This window comes from Pseudorca crassidens, chromosome 3, assembly GCF_039906515.1.
Source record: "Pseudorca crassidens isolate mPseCra1 chromosome 3, mPseCra1.hap1, whole genome shotgun sequence".
In the NCBI taxonomy this organism is placed as follows: domain Eukaryota; kingdom Metazoa; phylum Chordata; class Mammalia; order Artiodactyla; family Delphinidae; genus Pseudorca; species Pseudorca crassidens.
Window position 1 is genome coordinate 40,473,965 of NC_090298.1, and position 18,427 is coordinate 40,492,391.

Sequence of the window (18,427 nt, forward strand, 5' to 3'; positions counted from 1 at the left end):
TAACATGATGCTGAGAATTTATGCTTCAAAAATCTTTCCAACACATAGAAATGATGGATAAAATGTTAAACACACACACACACACACACACACACACACACACACACACACACACACCCCGCAACTGGACTCAGATATAAGATAGATATCTATGTGGATGAGAAATAGAACAGAAACAAAGAGTGGCGAGTAGAGGCTGAAGTCACAATTTTCTGAGTTTTGTAGTTGTGACAAATGATATAGCAATGCTGGGCCAGAGCTCATTAAAAGTAGTCCTTTCGAGGCACGAATATACAATGCAGAAAAGACAGCTTCTTCAATAAGTGGTGCTGGGAAAACTGGACAGCTACATGTAAAAGAATGAAATTAGAACACTCCCTAACACCATACACAAAAATAAACTCAAAATGGATTAAAGACCTAAATGTAAGGCCAAATACTATCAAACTCTTAGAGGAAAACATAAGCAGAACACTCTTTGACATATATCACAGCAAGATCCTTTTCGACCCACCTCCTAGAGAAATGAAAATAAAAACAAAAATAAACAAATGGGACCTAATGAAACTTAAAAGCTTTTGCACAGCAAAGGAAAGCATAAACAAGATGAAAAGACAACCCTCAGAATGGGAGAAAATATTTGCAAACGAAGCAATTGACAAAGGATTAATCTCCAAAATTTACAAGCAGCTCATGCAGCTCAATATCAAAAAAATAAACAACCCAATCCAAAAATGGGCAAAAGACCTAAATAGACATTTCTCCAAAGAAGATATACAGATTGCCAACAAACACATGAAAGGATGCTCAACATCACTAATCATTAGAGAAATGCAAATCAAAACTACAATGAGGTATCACCTCACACCAGTCAGAATGGCCATCATCAAAAAATCTACAAACAATAAATGCTGGAGAGGGTGTGGAGAAAAGGGAACCCTCTTGCACTGCTGGTGGGAATGTAAATTGTTAGAGCCACTATGGAGAACAGTATGGAGGTTCCTTAAAAAACTAAGAGAACAGTATGGAGAACAGTATGGAGGTTCCTTAAAAAACTAAAAAACTAAAAATAGAACTACCATACAACCCAGCAATCCCACTCCATATACCCTGAGAAAACCACAATTCAAAAAGAGTCATGTACCACAATGTTCACTGCAGCTCCGTTTACAATAGCCAGGACATGGAAGCAACCTAGTGTCCATCAACAGATGAATGGATAAAGAAGATGTGGCACATATATACAATGGTATATTACTCAGCCATAAAAAGAAATGAAATTGAGTTATTTGTAGTGAGCTGGATGGACCCAGAGTCTGTCATACAGAGTGAAGTAAGTCAGAAATAGAAAAACAAATACTGTATGCTAACACATACATATGGAATCTTAAAAAAAAAATGCCTCTGAAGAACCTAGGGGCAGGACAGGAATAAAAATGCAGATATAGAGAAGGGACTTGAGGACACAGGGAGGGGGAAGGGTAAGCTGGGACGAAGTGAGAAAGTGGCACGGACATATATACACTACCAAATGTAAAACAGATAAATAGTGGGAAGCAGCCACATAGCACAGGGAGATCAGCTCGGTGCTTTGTGACCACTTACAGGGGTGGGATAGGGAGGGTGGGAGGGAGACACAGGAGGGAGGAGATATGGGGATATATTATGTGTAGAGCTGATTCACTTTGTTATAAAGCAGAAACTAACACACCATTGTAAAGCAATTATACTCCAATAAAGATGTTAAAAAAATAAACAAAGAAAAATACAACAAAAAAATGTAGTCCTTTCATCATGGGGGAGGACTTGAGTTTCACTTTCTGCTTAGAATCATGGATTTGGTGAAACTCCCGCACTTGCAAAAAGAAGTAGGGGAACTCTAAGATCTATCAGCTTGCTGATTAGAGCTAAGAACATATAGAAATTGTGGGTTCAAGAAGGCATTGGGGGAAAAAAACATTTTCATTCTCTAAAACTGAGTCAAGCTGCCTTCAAGCTTCAACCTAGATTTGTCATATTTCCAACCAGTCCACAGAGGCAGTAACTTCAAACTGTGATTATAAAATCTAGCCCTACATTGGAGATTCAAAAGGTACAGAGGCAACTACAAAACCTAGACCAAGAGGGATGAGCAGTGTGTGTATACAGGGGCAGGGGGAAGGAGTGCATGTATGTGTATAAGAGGTGTGTGTGTGTGTGTGTGTGTGTGTGTGTGTGTGTGTGTGTGTGAGACAAAGACAGAGAGAGAATCAGAGAGACGGAAAGACAGAGAAATAGAGAGAGACAGAGACAGAGAGAGAAATAAAGTAGCATCAAAAATTCCAAAAAAAAATTCTAAAGCATATGAAGAAAATCTAATACTAAAAAACATGATCAATAATAAAAACATGATCTAACACTAAAAAATAAAATCAGTAATCGGTTAGTGGAGCTTTTCCATATGATATTTATTTTATAAAACAGTCTGATAAAGACTTTCTTAAAACATCAAGGATGTGAAAGATATAACTGAAGACAATTTTCATTTAAATAGAATAGAAAAATTGTTGAGCAAAAACAAACACTAACACATGTAGAGAGATAGATAAACAGATAGATAGATATGCCAATTATAAATCTTGGAAATGTAAAATACAGTAATGAATTTGAAAATGCAATAGATGGGATAATCTCTAGACAAACCAACCCAAGAATGAATTAATGAGCTAACACATAAAACTGACGAATTCCAGCATGAAGAAACGAAGATAAATAGAAAAACATAGTTAAGAATCTAGACTGAAAGGCTCCAACATTTACAAAATAGGAGTTCTTAAGAAGAAAAGTAACTAGCGGAGATGCAGTACTTAAAGAAATAATTAATGAGAAGTTTCCAGACATACAGAAGGACTAGGTTCTCAGGTTTAAGGGATTCCAAGAATCAAGAGGATTAAATAAAAATAAATCTACACTTGAAAACATTATAATAATTGACAGAGAGAGAGAGATGATCTTAAAAGCCCGCAGAGAGGGCTTCCCTGGTGGCGCAGTGGTTGAGAGTCCATCTGCCGATGCAGGGGACATGGGTTTGTGCCCTGGTCCGGGAAGATCCCACATGCCACGGAGCGGCTGGGCCCGTGAGCCATGGACGCTGAGCCTGCGCATCCGGAGCCTGTGCTCCACAACGGGAGAGGCCACAACAGTGAGAGGCCCACGTACCACAAAAAAAAAAAAAAAAAAAAAAAAAAATCCAGCAGAGAAAAAGAGTGATGACTTACAGGTAATGACAGTAAATCTAAGAGTAGATTATTTATCAGCATTATAGAGGCCAGAGGAAACGAGGTAAAACCTTTAAGTAGGCAAGGGAAAATAAGTGCCAACCCATAATTTTTTGCCCAGCCTAAAAGTAATGCAAGACTAAGAGCAAAATAAAGATATTTTCACATAGTCAACCCACACACCCACACATGCACACGCTTACACGCACAAACCCCACTCACACAGCCATGCTTATATACACTCACTCCCATTCACAAACACACTTGTACTAACACTTACACATACTACCCACAGTTCTTATTCATGACGTGTTTTAGCTGGCAGACAAATGAATCTGGAGGAAGGGCAAAAAAATGTGAAAAACTGATAAAAATAAGTTAATCAAATTAATTGACTATGAAAAACATTTTAAATGTTTTTTAAAAAGCATAAAATTCAAAACAAATATAATGACGTGACAGGGGTGGAGGGCTATTTAATGAGTAATTAAAACCTGTGAGAGATCTCATCATGATTGAGAGAGGATAGAAATATTGCATAGCAATAAAGTCTTTAGATAGTTTTATATTTAAATAAGCATCCTCAAATTGTAAGTGTAATTACTAAAAGAAAAAAATAGAAATTCAATCATGACCCAGAAGAGATTTAGCTGAGATGGACCATTATCACCCATCAGCAAGATTTCTCAAGGTGGGCGTGAGGTTTCCTAAGGGCAAAGGGGTGGTTGGATTGTCCTCAACAAAACACTGGGTTACCTGCAGGGTGATGAGTAAATGTTTTTGTCAGAAGATAACAACCTTCAAGGGAGTGAATTTCTGTCTTCACCAGTGAATATATCCCTGGAACTTGGCCCTGGAGTGCTGTGATTGATCCTGGATTCTTTGCAAAGACTGTACTATAAGTGCTAGAGTGGAATCTTTTATAGAGGTTTTTCAGGAGATAGGAATTCCTCTCTAGGCCCAAAGTTCACAGCTCCTTGGGATGAGCTCTTGGCTTTTCTTTTGAAGTCTATCAGTGCCCCTGACAGTCTCGGAATACTAGGTCAGGACAGGACCAACATCTGCCACTGCACTAAGAAAAACTGTTCCCTACCATTCACCTGAAAGTCCATTTTCTCAGTGGAGTCAGGCTAAAATGGGTCTTTCTACAGCTTTCCTATCCCCAGACCCTCACATCCACTGTCCCTTTATTTCCCTTACTGGAGTCTACCCCGTGATTCCAGAGTGACATTCTGTCCCTGCCCATGCTGTGGTAGAGGGTCATACAGAGTGCTACAGAAGAGAGAAGAGCACAGCAGGTCCCCAGCCAGGCTCAGGGAACCCCCTCCCTGATGGCACTGCTGGATCCAGCTGGTCCCAGGCACTGTCAGGAGACCTAGAACATCTTGACAAGTGCATGGGCTCCCTAAGGCACAGGGCCCCTGCTTTCCCAGGTCTAAGGTATGCAATGAGGACCCTGCTACAAGAATAATATTTAGGAATGAATTTGGTCCAAGTTCCGGATTCTGGTTGGGCTAAATGCCTCTAAGGCTCAGGCCTCAGGTTGGACAGGACGGCAGTACATCTGTTCCTCCTTGAGCCCCAGAAGATAGGAGATGATAAACAAAGCTGAGGGTTCGTCATGAAAAAAGAAAGAGGACACTTCTCCATTAAACTCATTGTCCTTATTTTGCATACTCAAAGGATGTTGATTATTTCAGTATTCATGTCCAAGACTCTACTGAATATAAAATAATTATTACCACCTCAATAGCTGCTATTTGGTTTCAAGAAATTTACAGGAAGATTTAATTAAGTAAGAAGGCTTGACAAGGCAAGGTATTTTGAGAAGCTGTAGCATGCTACAAATGGTGACATGAGGGAAAATACCAATGGTTTTATTCTCGAATGAACTGTAATAACTTCCCTGAAATGCACTGTTTGGAATTTGCAATTGTTATAAAATGGAATTTATCATTAAAGGAAGAAACTAACACAGTGTACTGGACTAGAATGGAAGTCTGGAAAATTCCAACTTATTTTTAAGTATAAATAAACACAAAGAAGGGAATAGAAGAGACCAACATTATCCTAAAGTCTGTTGAGAGCTTATTATAGATCAGACAGTATATTAGACAATTATACTTTCAGCATTTAAGTTAGCACTCACAATGGCATAATGAAGAATGTTCATTAAACAGGTAGGAGATTTCAGTATTAAAGGCACAGCAGCACTGTTTGCCAGTGAATGGATTTATCAAAAGGGGATATGGGGATAAATAACAGCAAGTACTTTCAACAGCCTATGGCCAGACGTCGGAAGACATATCAAGGACACAGCTACTTATTTATAATCAGGCCTCAGGGATTACTATAACTCTTCCAGGTACCCTGTCAGCTTGTCCACTTTTGCAGCAGGTTCTGTTTGCTCTTCCATTATGATGACTCAGATACACCTGGCCCGTTTCTAAGTCTCTTTTACAATAATTCAAATAACATTTTGTATGGGTTTTAAATTCAAAATCAAGGAAAAATTGGGGAACATTATAATCTATTAAAAAAGAGATCTGGCATCAAAATCAGAAAATTCCCTGTGATCCTGCTTCTATGTATTATTTCTGATAAACCGAGCTTCAACTAAAAAATGAGAGTATATTACTATCTACCATGAAGAGTTGTTATACACGTTAGGCATAACTTTGTTAAATTTTTGCACAGTACTTGGTATAAGGCAAGATCACAACGTATGGTATCACTTATTTTTATTATTATTTTTTGGATCTGGTATTCTTGGCCAAATAACATCTAATACAAGGGGTGAATGTATATGCCTGGATTATTGGCCAACTTTTGGGCCAGTGTAGACCTATCAATGGTGACCAGAATAGTAGGGTCCTGGGATACACTACACTAGCAATGCCTATCGAGCTGCACTACTCCACAAAGTTCTGGAAGGCTTCAGATGTTATCCTAAAGTGAGTTGGCATGAGCTTGTGGTTTTGCCAGTTCACTGCGGCATCTTCAAAAGGACAACTGGTGGCAGGCTTGGCCAAGCTACAGTTATTCCTTGTAAAGAGTCTCAACAGTATATGTGGTCCCTAGTTAGCATAATAATTCACAATTAAATGTTTTAATGTAAATCTTTCAGCACTGCCCTTTCTCTTTTGAAAATAATTAATTAGTCCATTAGTTAATGGACTAATTAATTATTAGTCCCATGAATGAAAGAACACCAAGTTTGACACCCTCTCCAAACCGACAAATCTGAGGTTTGAAGGCTAACTAAAACATGCGGGATTTTGTTATCATTTACCCACGACCAAACCTAACTTCCTATTTTGCAGGGGATAATTAATATAAACCCTCATTTGAAAATCCCCCAAGATTTTTCAGACACCGCAAGACTTCTTCAAATCAAAAGCTGGATGAACAAGCATAAATAAACCAAAACATGTGGGATTTGTTTCCTTTAAAATGTACATTATTATTTTTTTTAAGTTCAGGCAAAGGCCATTTGAAAAATTCTAAGAGTTGTACCAAGCTAAAGACATGTGAAACTCATGGGACTGTGGTCAGAGGGTCTTGATTTCTAGTGTGCACGTAAGTACACAACATTGTAATCGTACTCATCGTCTTTAAAAGATGCATTAAGGAATGAAGGTAATCGGAAAGCCCTTAGAGACCTAGGGTATGGTCATTAGTACAAGAAATCCCCATGTATTTCCAAGTTGGTTAAGAAGGACAATTCACCTAGGGTGAAACCTAGGTCATCTGAATGGTATAATGACCTCTAACTTCTCACTTCCTCTCCTCTGTAATTAGTAATAAGATAGGAGACATTCTCTAGAGTTGTACTCTCCAATAGAACTGTCTGCAATAATGTACATATTCCCCATTCTGTGGTGTTCAATACAGTAGCCACTAGCCACACATGGCTATGGAGTAATTAAAACATAGCTGAGTCTGAGGAACTGAGTTTGTATTTTCTTTAATTTAAATTTACATAACTTCATGTCACTAGTGGCTATTATAATGAACAGTGCAGCTCTACAGAACAGGAATATACTACTCTTTGAATAAATCTCTATAATAACAATAGTAATTCGTAATAAAAACAATAAATACCTAACATTTGTGAAACACCTAGGGTTTTACGTGTTTATTCCTCACAGAGCCAGTTTCCCACCATCATCCATGCCCTGGGTGTTTGTAGACTTACTCTCGATAAGATCCTATCCTAATAGCTAGAAGCAATGACTCAGGTGATAACTATACCAAGCATTTGACCCAGGGGTATAGAGCACACCAGTTGGTAGAAATACTAGTGAATGCGCTCAGTAGACCAGATGGGGAACCCCATTCGAGGATAGTATAAGGCAGAGATAATTTTATGGACCAAATGGGGATGGTGGGCTCATTCCAGTCAGTAGACTCCTTATGAGATAACAGGCTGTAGGTCATCTTGATGTGGCTGTCAGTCCTTGCTCTAATGATCTTTGTGTCTTCTAAAAGGGAGGGAAGAAAATGAGCAATTCACAATGAACTCCAAGGAGTATATTATAATCACAGGCTCAGCAAGCTGTTGGGACTGGTATAGGAATATTTGCAAGTGAGGAAGTACTTGCCTTTGGTGATGCAGTGACTTTGGAGTCCTATCTGACTCCTCTCTTTCTCTCACACCACACATCTGATCTCTTCAGCAAATGCCACTGGCTTATCTTTTTTTTTTTTAACATCTTTATTGGGGTATAATTGCTTTACAATGGTGTGTTAGTTTCTGCTTTATAACAAAGTGAATCAGTTATACATATGTTCCCATATCTCTTCCCTCTTGCGTCTTCCTCCCTCCCACCCTCCCTATCCCACCCCTCCAGGCGTTCACAAAGCACGGAGCTGATATCCCTGTGCTATGCGGCTGCTTCCCACTAGCTATCTACCTTACGTTTGTTAGTGTATATATGTCCATGCCTCTCTCTCACTTTGTCACGGCTCACCCTTCCCCCTCCCCATATCCTCAAGTCCGTTCTCCAGTAGGTCTGTGTCTTTATTCCTGTCTTACCCCTAGGTTCTTCATGACATTTTTTTTTCTTAAATTCCATATATATGTGTTAGCATACGGTATTTGTCTTTCTCTTTCTGACTTACTTCACTCTGTATGACAGAAACCCTGCAGAAAGTAGGCATAGAGGGAACTTTCCTTAACATAATAAAGGCCATATATGACAAGCCCACAGCCAACATCATCCTCAATGGTGAAAAACTGGCTTATCTTTAAAATATATCCAGACTCTAACCACCTCCCATCACCTTCATGTTTGTCTGAGCCACTATCATCTCACAATAAAGGATTATTGCAATTATTGCAATATTATTATTGCAATTATTATTGCAATTATTGCAATTATTGCCTTCTCACTACTCATTTTGCTTCCACGCTCCATTACAGTCTTATCTCAGAAAATCATACAGAGTGATTCTTTAAAATAAGTCAGATAATGCCACCCTCTGTCCAAAATCCTCCATTGGCTTCCATCTCTGTATAAAAGCCAAATCCTCTAAATAACCTGCAAGTCCCTACATGACTTGATCCCATCTTCTACCAATCTCAGCCTCGGTCAATCTACTCCAAACAGACTGGTTTCCTGAACATCCTAGGGATGCTCCTTCCTCAGGGCCCTTCTACTATAATTCTCTTACCTTGGATTCCAACATAGACCTTCTTCCCATCTTTGCTCAAACGGCATCTTTGCGGTGAAGCCTTGTCTGATTACCCTATCTTAAATTCACCACCCACAACCCCTACACACACTTCCCCCTCTATTCCTGCTTTATTTTTCTCCATAAAACTTATCACAATCTAACATAATATTTTTTGTATTTTATCTATTTTATATTTCTCTCAATTAATATAGCTTCATTATGATGGGAATTTTCTTCTGTTTTGTTCATTGCTGTATCCCCAGCACATAGAGATTTCCTAACCAAGAGTAGCCACCGAAATAAATGAATATAATGAATTAATGAAGCTTTCTGGATGAAGATATGATTAAACAGAAGTTTGATAAACGCTTAAATTTTATGGCTGGGAAAAAAATGTGCATTCATTTAAACTGTTTTACTTGTCCTCAAATGTCTGTTTTTTTCCATTTCAATTAACAGAAAGTGACCCACAGCTATATTTCTTTTTTAAGAGAATTTCTCTGAAACTACAAGTTCATGGATCTTGCTTGACCACACTTGAAAAATAGAGATGCATTGAATGTTACAGCTGGAAGGGGCCTTCGGGAACCTACTCCAGTGGTCCGAAACTATATTCCCACAATGGCTAAGCCAAGATTTCCCACTATAAAATTGAATAATGCAGTATTTTTTCTAATTTGCAGAAACAGAAAGTTAATAGAAAAATTTTTCTCAATAAAATTTTTTCTTTCATAAATTTCTCTTAAGATGTTGGCATTGCAATCACTTAACAACTAACAAGTACAAACAGACATCAAAAATCAATAAACTAGAAGCAAACAGATGAAAATAGAAAAACCCAGAAATATTTATTGCAACAACTTGATTTATCATGTATGCATGGAAATGGTTGATTATATTTTGCCTCTATATAACCATATTTTCTACTAGTACAATTTCTCCTAGTTCGTCTGAAAATTAAAGATCACATATACATGGTACTCAACTAAAAATGTATATCTGGAAACAGAATTCCAACTGCAGGTTCTAATGTCAAACAAGTTTCAGAATTTCTGACCTTCCTCAGCCCCTTGTTTCCACAGATTCAGCAACTTACACCCAAGAGAAATGACTTGTCCAAAGTCACATATTTAGTGAAAAAAATATATACCTGACAAATACTTTCTTTACCTCTTTTTCCCTTATTTCAATTCTCAAGGTTTCAATCCACTCTTTAAAAGTTCTCGGACTTCCCTGGTGGTGCAGTGGTTATGAATCCGCCTGCCAATGCAGGGGACACAGTTTCAGTCCCTGGTCTGGGAAGATCCCACACGCTGCAGAGCAACTAAGCCCATGCACCCAACTACTGAGCCTGTGCTCTAGGGCCTGCGGTCCGCAACTACTGAGCCCGCATGCTGCAACTGCTGAAACCTACATGCCCTAGAGTTCACGCACCAAAATTACTGAAGCCCACGCATTGTAGGGCCCGCGGGCTGCAACTGCTGAGCCTGTGTGCTGCAACTACTGAAGCCCACGTGCCTAGAGCCCGTGCTCTGCAACAAGAGAAGCCACCGCAATGAGAAGCCCACGCACTGCAACAAAGAGTAGCCCCCGCTTGCCTCAGCTAGAGAAAGCCCGAGCGCAGCAATGAAGACCCAACGCAGCCGAGAAAAAAAAAAGTTCTCAACACTTACTTTATTATGTGTTGTCAGATCATGTCAAAAGTCTGTCTATTAAGTAGGGTGGAGGTTTCCTTGCATCTAACTCCCTTTCCATCCTCCAAACAATCCCATTTTTTAATCATTACATAAGCAATAAAAAATTTTTAAAAGATAGAAAGTTACAAAACTACTCAAAAATATAAAAAGAAAGGGAAATTTTTAACTTATCTTCTGCCAGACATAGTCACAAACTAGAGACCTTTGGACTGTTTGCAGTCCCCAAATAGGTATTCCTGGAAGAATTTCCATTGAAGAATTGGAAGAGAAGAGGAAAAAGTCAACATATAAAAGTTAGATGACTTCTAATTTTTAAACTTTCTAAATTTTTGACTTCTTTTAAAGCACTGGAAGATATCACTACATGAAGCCCATATTCCTGAGTGGTAACAATTATCAGGATCTATGTAGCTGCTAATCGCTTTATATAAGGCCTAGAGCTTCCTGTTCACCCCAATTCTCTCCACCTTTTTAACCAACAAGTGTCAGTTCCATTTATTATCTAATTTGACCTGCATTTTTATTTTATTATAGTAAAATATTTTTCTGTCCCCATGTCCCCATCAAACTTGAGGGAAAAAACCTGAGATGGTAATGAATCTAAGAAAACAATAAGAATCACATTTATTTTGTGGAAATGAAGAACACTCCTATCTATTTTAATATGCATATGATGTGTATCTCTATGAAAACAACTGAAGATGGATATTTTCATACTCCATGGCATGGCCTTATTTGAGTTTGTGATTTCTTACAGTCATGATTACTAACTCACTTCATAGATAGTAACTGAAAGCCTCTAGCTTCCTGTTTGCTTTTTCTTCTGAAGAATATTTATTACTTAGACTGCCACCCCATAGTAGACATGTGTGTCATGCCTGTCTCGGAAACTTCCTTGTTTATCACCTCACAAACACACACAAACACGCACAAACACCCATAAACTACATGCCCAGTGGAACAGCTCTAAGCTGTCCATTGCAGAAGAGTAGTCATTCTTTGTGACATTCCTGAGCACTTAACTGAAGGTCAATGCAACTTAGATTAGCTTGTGAGCCATAAAGCGGCCTATGTTTTCACTAAGGCAACCAGACTTGCTCCCTTTTGAATTTCTGCTTTTATAAGATTTTCATTTTTATATTTGTAAAATTTTAATTTTTAATTTTATGAGATTGGCCAGATAATAGAACAGAAGAGACAGACTAGAGAAGCAGAGAAGTAAGATGAGACCACGTAGGCCATAAGAAAAGGGATTAGTGATCCTTAAAGCTGCCTCTGTGGCCAAGTGATTGTTCCCTTTCAGAATATATTAGACTATGTTGTTATAATCAAAAGAGTCTTATTTACTTTTTTACATCTTAGGGACATCTCAGTAACTGTCTTATGCTGAACGGCTCCTACCTGGATCGGTGGCCCCTTATTCCATATGTTTTTCTATTTTAAGTCATGTGGCCAGAAATTCCCACGAGTGGGCTGCATGACTCTTTTATTGATAACACTGGTAAAATATAACCCAATAAATGGGCAAACATGCCAAAGTAATCCAAACATAGTTTCACCAATTTACTAAATATATATATTTAATTGACCAACTGCTACTAACTGATCAATTTTGATCAAGTAAAGAGAATGCAGTGTCAGCATATAAAGAAAGCCTAAAGAAATTTTTTCAGGGCTCATCCTAATTTTTAATCTAGGTTAACAACATCAATAGTGACTTTCAGATATATTTTGGTAGGTTCTGCTAGGTGTTTGCCCAGTTTGGTCACAGAGCTGAATATTTCATTAGTTTTAAGATTTATATACACATCTCCAGAATACTTGGGTTCATATGTTAACTTGTTGAGAAAAGTTTACTTACAGCTTCATTAGTTTCTTTGGATATTGAAGCATGCAGGTATACCAGATTTGTGATTATCTAGAATGATCTTGAAGTTTATCTTCCAAGGATTTCTGCCAAAACTTAAAGTGTGTTTCATATTTCTTGTAACTTGAGAATTTCCTCTGAAATTGGACCTTCATTTACACCAACATATTTGTAAATGTGGGCAATCTATCACTCTTTCCAAGCTCAGGGCAGATCAGAAAAAGGAAATGAATCTCCAATTACTCAACTCACAAGTCTGGTTTGAATCTGAATATTTCACTTCTTTAAAGAAAGAAGAGCTATCCTTATCTAGTTTGACTTTTCCTTATGATTAAGTTCAATCTGTGGTGCTATCTCCTAATATCTGTAAGGAAACACCATACCACGATCCCTGAGGGGTCTGACAAGTTTGTTCTTACAGATCTCCTTAACTCCAAACATTCCTTGATAGCAACTTGTAATTCAAATTCTCTCCAACATCCTTTCACCTCGTATCCAGATGGCAGCACAAAAATAAGCAAATTGTCCATATTTTGCTTGTAATTTCTGCATACACTGGTAAGGTATGGTCATGAGTATAAAAACAATTTATAATGTTGATAATTTTCTTTGTCATGTCATGAAATGAACCCAACTTGGTAAGCTCACAGCAATACTTGCCTGACGAATTTGGACACTAGGTACACTAACATTCTTTTGGAACATGAATAAACTGTTGAAAGCTTTCCTGATCCTTTTCATCATAGTGCTCCATCCAAAGGAAGTAAAAACAATTTTCTAAAGTTTGATCAAACCTCTCAGCTTTTTTCTGGCAAATATTTATATCATTATCCTATTCTTAAAATATTGCTAAAACTTTCAGGACAGTCTGCACTGGGAGTCAGGTGGCCACAGTTGATCTGCCTGAGAATATTTCTTTCCAACCTATTATTTCTCCCAAGCTTTTGTGGAACAGTTTCTTGCAGGCTGCCGTTCTTATGTGCCACAATATAACGTCACCCACCTACCTCATTCAAAATAGAAGCAACAGACAAAAGTGATACCTCATATGCAAATAACTTCCTATAACCTACACAAACAAGTTCCGAGAATTCTAGGCAACATAAAATAAACAGATATTAATACAACTTTGCCCACAATCTCTATTTGACTCATGACTGAAGTGACAGTTGGTGGAAACACTATTTTAAAATCAGCTCAGCTGGTATGTTGCTCTGTGTGATCTAGGAGTTCTAAGCTCTTTCTTTGTATTTTCTCTGGGTCATGGATAGGACATGGGTCCTCTCCACACTGTATTATAATGTGGAAATTTATCTCCTATGTTGGATTCTTACTTAATCTCTACTTTTTTTTTTCCTGTCTCTAGCTTAAATAATAATGTTTAATTCTCATTTCGTGAGTTTCTTTATCTTCTGGTCTTTACTATTCTTGGGTTCTCCTAACCACTGGACTCAACTCAAGGGGCATAGTTTTTAATTTCTATAATCCATGGTCACTTCTAGAGACTCTATGGAGAAGATGACATTGGAAATGGACCTTAAGGATGGTTAAGATTCTAATGAGCAAAGATGGAGAGAATGCAGGTTGACTTTTCTGTTTTCAAGATCCCCCAAATCTGCACGGTTCCTGGGCTACCAGGAAATGACCTTATTTATCACCTATAAGGTTTACCTTGTAAACCATAGAACAGATATCTGACCAGTTTCCTAGTAGGGCCTTGTAGGCATTGGTTCTACATATGAAGTGCAATCCTTATTCATTAATGATGGACCTGTTGTATGTGATTAAATGAGACTATGCACTCCAGAAAATACAAGCAATTTGGTTGTATAATATTTGTTCAATTATATCATGAAAAAAGGAGGACAATTATTATACGTATACAAATAACTACATTGTTATTAATATGGAAAAAAAGAGGAAGCGAAAGAAAGAAAAGAGTAAGAGGGTTTATTTCTGAATTCTGAGGGTCAGTGAGAACAAGAAAGCATTGAAAGAATGTTCTACTAAATTAATGATTAAAGATTAAGAATAAAGAAAAAGGATGTTAAACTTAGGTCGTATCTTCCTTCATCATTTACAGATGGGCTTCTTAGGTCTCAGCTTTTATGTGTCAGCTTAGAGGTTTTAAGCTTCTGAGAAACTTTCACTGACCTGGACTGCGTAAGTGTCCATCACATGTGCTTTTATTGCACTGTTTACCCCTGATTAGGTCCATTAAAATATTGTTTTTAATAACAAAACTTGGAAATTACTTAAGTGACCAACAGAAGAGGACATGGTAAATCTATGTAATAAAATGTAATAATTAAAAATGATGATATCAGTGTATAATCAATGGCATAAAAATGTGTTCATAATAAAAAACAGACTACATGGTGAAATTAGATAATGGAAAGATAGATTACAAGAACATAGTATGCACAGTATGATGATATTTTAATAAATATCTATGTATTCATATATGTATCAAAAAAGTTTTAAAGCCTCTAAATGTTAGTAACAAGTTGTCACTTGATAGCAAGACTATGTATTACTTTATTTTTATTTATTGTCTAATTTGTATTTGTATAGATTTCTTTTTCATGAGGGGAACAATAAGGATTATTAAAGTAAACATTTCCTGAGCAAATAATTGGTGATTTAAACAACAAAACATGATTTATTCAACAAAAGCACACAAAGATGCTTTACTATCCATCACTCTAGATGTAGCACAGAGTTCTAAAATGGATTATTACAAGATTTATTTTTTTATGTCTAAGATAATGAAATGTCTTTCCCTTCCCCCTTTCTTCTGGAGTAGGCTAGATTAAAGGTAATCCTCATAAACAGACATTTTAAATTGAACCCACAAGTTTTCAAATTATTAATGAACTCTGCACTCCACTTCTGAAGGCCAGATATTTTTTTTCTGGACACTTCACATTCGTGTTCTGGATTCTGTCTGGAGCTGCTAAACTCAACTTCACTTGGCTGATTTTTCTGTAACTTAAGTTTATGTACCACAAACAAGAAATTAGAAACCAGTTGGCTCATAGATTTTCTTACTTGAGTCTTAGGCATTCCGTTTAATGACCAAATTTGTTTATGCGATTTTATTTTCTCCAATTTTAAAGAGCCACTTAGACACAACTCTGAGATGGAAAGTGTATCCTGACAAGCCTTGGGGATCCACACTGAGATTTATCCAAAGGATAAAGGAGACACAATTTGGAAGAGAAACTGGTATTTTCATACCAGTACACTAACATTCTCCCCAAAAAATCAGTTGTAAAGGAAAAGACTCAGGATGTATACAACTAGATTGTTACCCATTCTTGTGGTTTAAAGAATATTTAACTCTTAGATACATATACCTATTATGATCTTTTAAAGTTACTTTCTATAATGTAGAATATAGTGCCAAATCCTGAATAAAATGATGCTACTAACTGTGGATGAAAGTGACTTGAATTTTTTAGCCGTTCCCTCCTACGCCTACAAATAGCCCTTGCTACTTGGCCAAATTATCCTCTTGTTAATCCTTTGCATCCACGTACCCAGTGAGTAGAGAGATGAGAAATAAAAGGGAATTGCTGTTTAATTTTCTTGTTTGTCTCATGTTCTTCTTCCTACAACTTCAATGTATTCATGCCATGGTTCACTCTTACTTTACATTCACCTCTGCAATAACTCACCTGCAATGCAACTTAACTCCTGGATTTATTTTTCCAATGTCACTTTTGTTCCATATCTATCATCAGTCTTCTTAGCCAAAGATATACACATTTAAGTTAAAGTTTACTTTTGTCTTTTCATATAAACTTAGGTTTACACTGTGCGAACTTCACAAGGCTGGCTTCTTGTCCTTCAAAAGACACATCAAATTTCATTTCCTTAGACAGGTCTTTTCTGACTACCCAAATGAAAGTAGTCACCAGCCACTCTATTATAATTATCTGTGTAATATTTATTCCTATGTGACATATTTCCTCATTTATTCATTTACTGTTTATTGTTTATCTCCTCCCAACAAATGATATGCTTCATGAGGGCATGGACTATGTCTACCCTATCTTCTACTTGAGAATGGCCTGGGATCTAGTAGGTGCTCAGTGAGTTCTGAAGACTGAATGAATGAATGAATATATGTACAAACCCTCCTACCTGAGAGCAGCAGTGACTTAACTAGCAGAATAGTCCTCAATGAATACAGCACATAAAGATAAATAATCTTAAATCTGTACCCAATCTTGCCCCATAATTATCGACTCAGTCAAGGACAACAAGAAAATAGGTATGATTAATCACTCGTATTAACTTATGATCCAAAAAGCAAAACTCCATTGCAACATAGAATACAGTAGACAAAATCATGAACAGCATATAAAATCTTGGTTCTGAAAATGAAATTCAATAAAATAACAATACAATGTGACTTGAGGAAGCTATTAGGTTAAAATCTATTATTGCACTCCCACTGTCATCAACATCCTAAAGAAGTTCCTCTGTTAAATGGCAGCTCATTCTAGCAAAAATTATATTAGGAGGTAGTGGTTAAGTGAGGCAGGACCATGGTCTTAATTCCAAATCACAGAAAGTGATTAAATATGCACCTAAATTATGAATGCAGATTTTTAAGCATAAAACTATCCTTGGCATGTATGAAATATTAATCTCTATGTTTGAATAGTTCCATAACAAAACCTTAACTTGTTTTTTATTTGACATCAATGCATTCTATCTAGTTAAGGTCATTTGATTTCCTGTAAATGCATCTCTATAGAGTAATCCAAATAATGAGCAACACATTCAGTGACTGCCAGTTATTTAGTGTCACACTGCATTGCAACAAAAGCCATTACATCCTGTGTGACAGGAAAATGGGTGGAGAACCTTGTATATCAAACTTCCAGAAGTCCTTGTTTACAAGGCTGATTTTTTGTGTTGGCTGTCCGAAACTTTTTCAGCAGGTCATGGCTTTTTTCTAGGGAAGTTATCTTTATAAAACACATTGATAATCCTTTCCTTTTGTATATAACAAAATACCTAGACACACACACACGCACACATACCCCAGCATGAAAGACTCTTATTCAATTAAAGGTTCTGAACTAGAGAAAAAATTGATACTAAATGATAAATATTTTTATAGCGGCTTATAATACTCGGCATATAGTAGGCATTCTGTTGGGTGTTTATTAAACCACTGAATCAGAAAGTAAAGCACAAGCTTCCCATATACTCTCTGCTGTTTAAGTTCTGAAGACTTCTTGTAGGTTCTTGAATAACAAATATCTTTCTAACAGAAGTGGCAGATCCTACTGATAACCACAGTTAAAGGAGATATATATATATATTTAAACAAAGAAGTCCTTCTGCTTTCAGCTGCTCTGTGACCCTCTGACCTGTTCTGTGTTCCTCCCCTGGTAGTTCAGCTCTTTATCAACTTCACCCAAATGAAATGAAAGCACAAATTTGTCTTCTCCTTGCCCTCTAGATTTTTCACAATTGAAATAAAAGCTCCAGATTCCTACTCCTGAATGTGAACATTTCATAACCCCTCTTGTTCAGATACTTAGAAAACATACTCATTGTTCCTTACTTGTGTTCTCACAGCAGGTGGTGGGACATTTAGGCAGCACTGATCTCCATCTACTTCCTTGATTTGTCTGCTAAACATCCAGACCTCCCCTTAACATGCCCCCCCGTTACTCTGTATGTCCCTGTCCCTATTCCTACTCCAGCACTTAAAAGAGGGCCTCATTAGTATCTGTTGATAAATGAACCAAAACAATTTGAATTTAAAGACAAGAGCGTTTCAGATATTTTGTGATCCTCCCCTATATAAATGTTAACAGACAAGATAATTTGGGGTACACTGAGCCATCAAGTACACCAAAATCTCAAGGGCAGCTCATTTAAACAGCAGAATAATCTAATAA

The 18,427-nt window shown here is 37.2% G+C and overlaps 1 long non-coding RNA gene across 1 annotated transcript in view; it reads left to right on the plus strand.

Annotated features, from left to right (window-relative positions):
* LOC137221276 (uncharacterized) overlaps positions 1-18,427 on the plus strand; it is a 49,121-nt gene that overhangs the window by 13,676 nt on the left and 17,018 nt on the right. The window contains exon 2 of the long non-coding RNA XR_010941958.1: positions 14,584-14,663. This is a non-coding gene — a long non-coding RNA (uncharacterized lncRNA). The remainder of the gene's footprint in view (positions 1-14,583; positions 14,664-18,427) is intronic.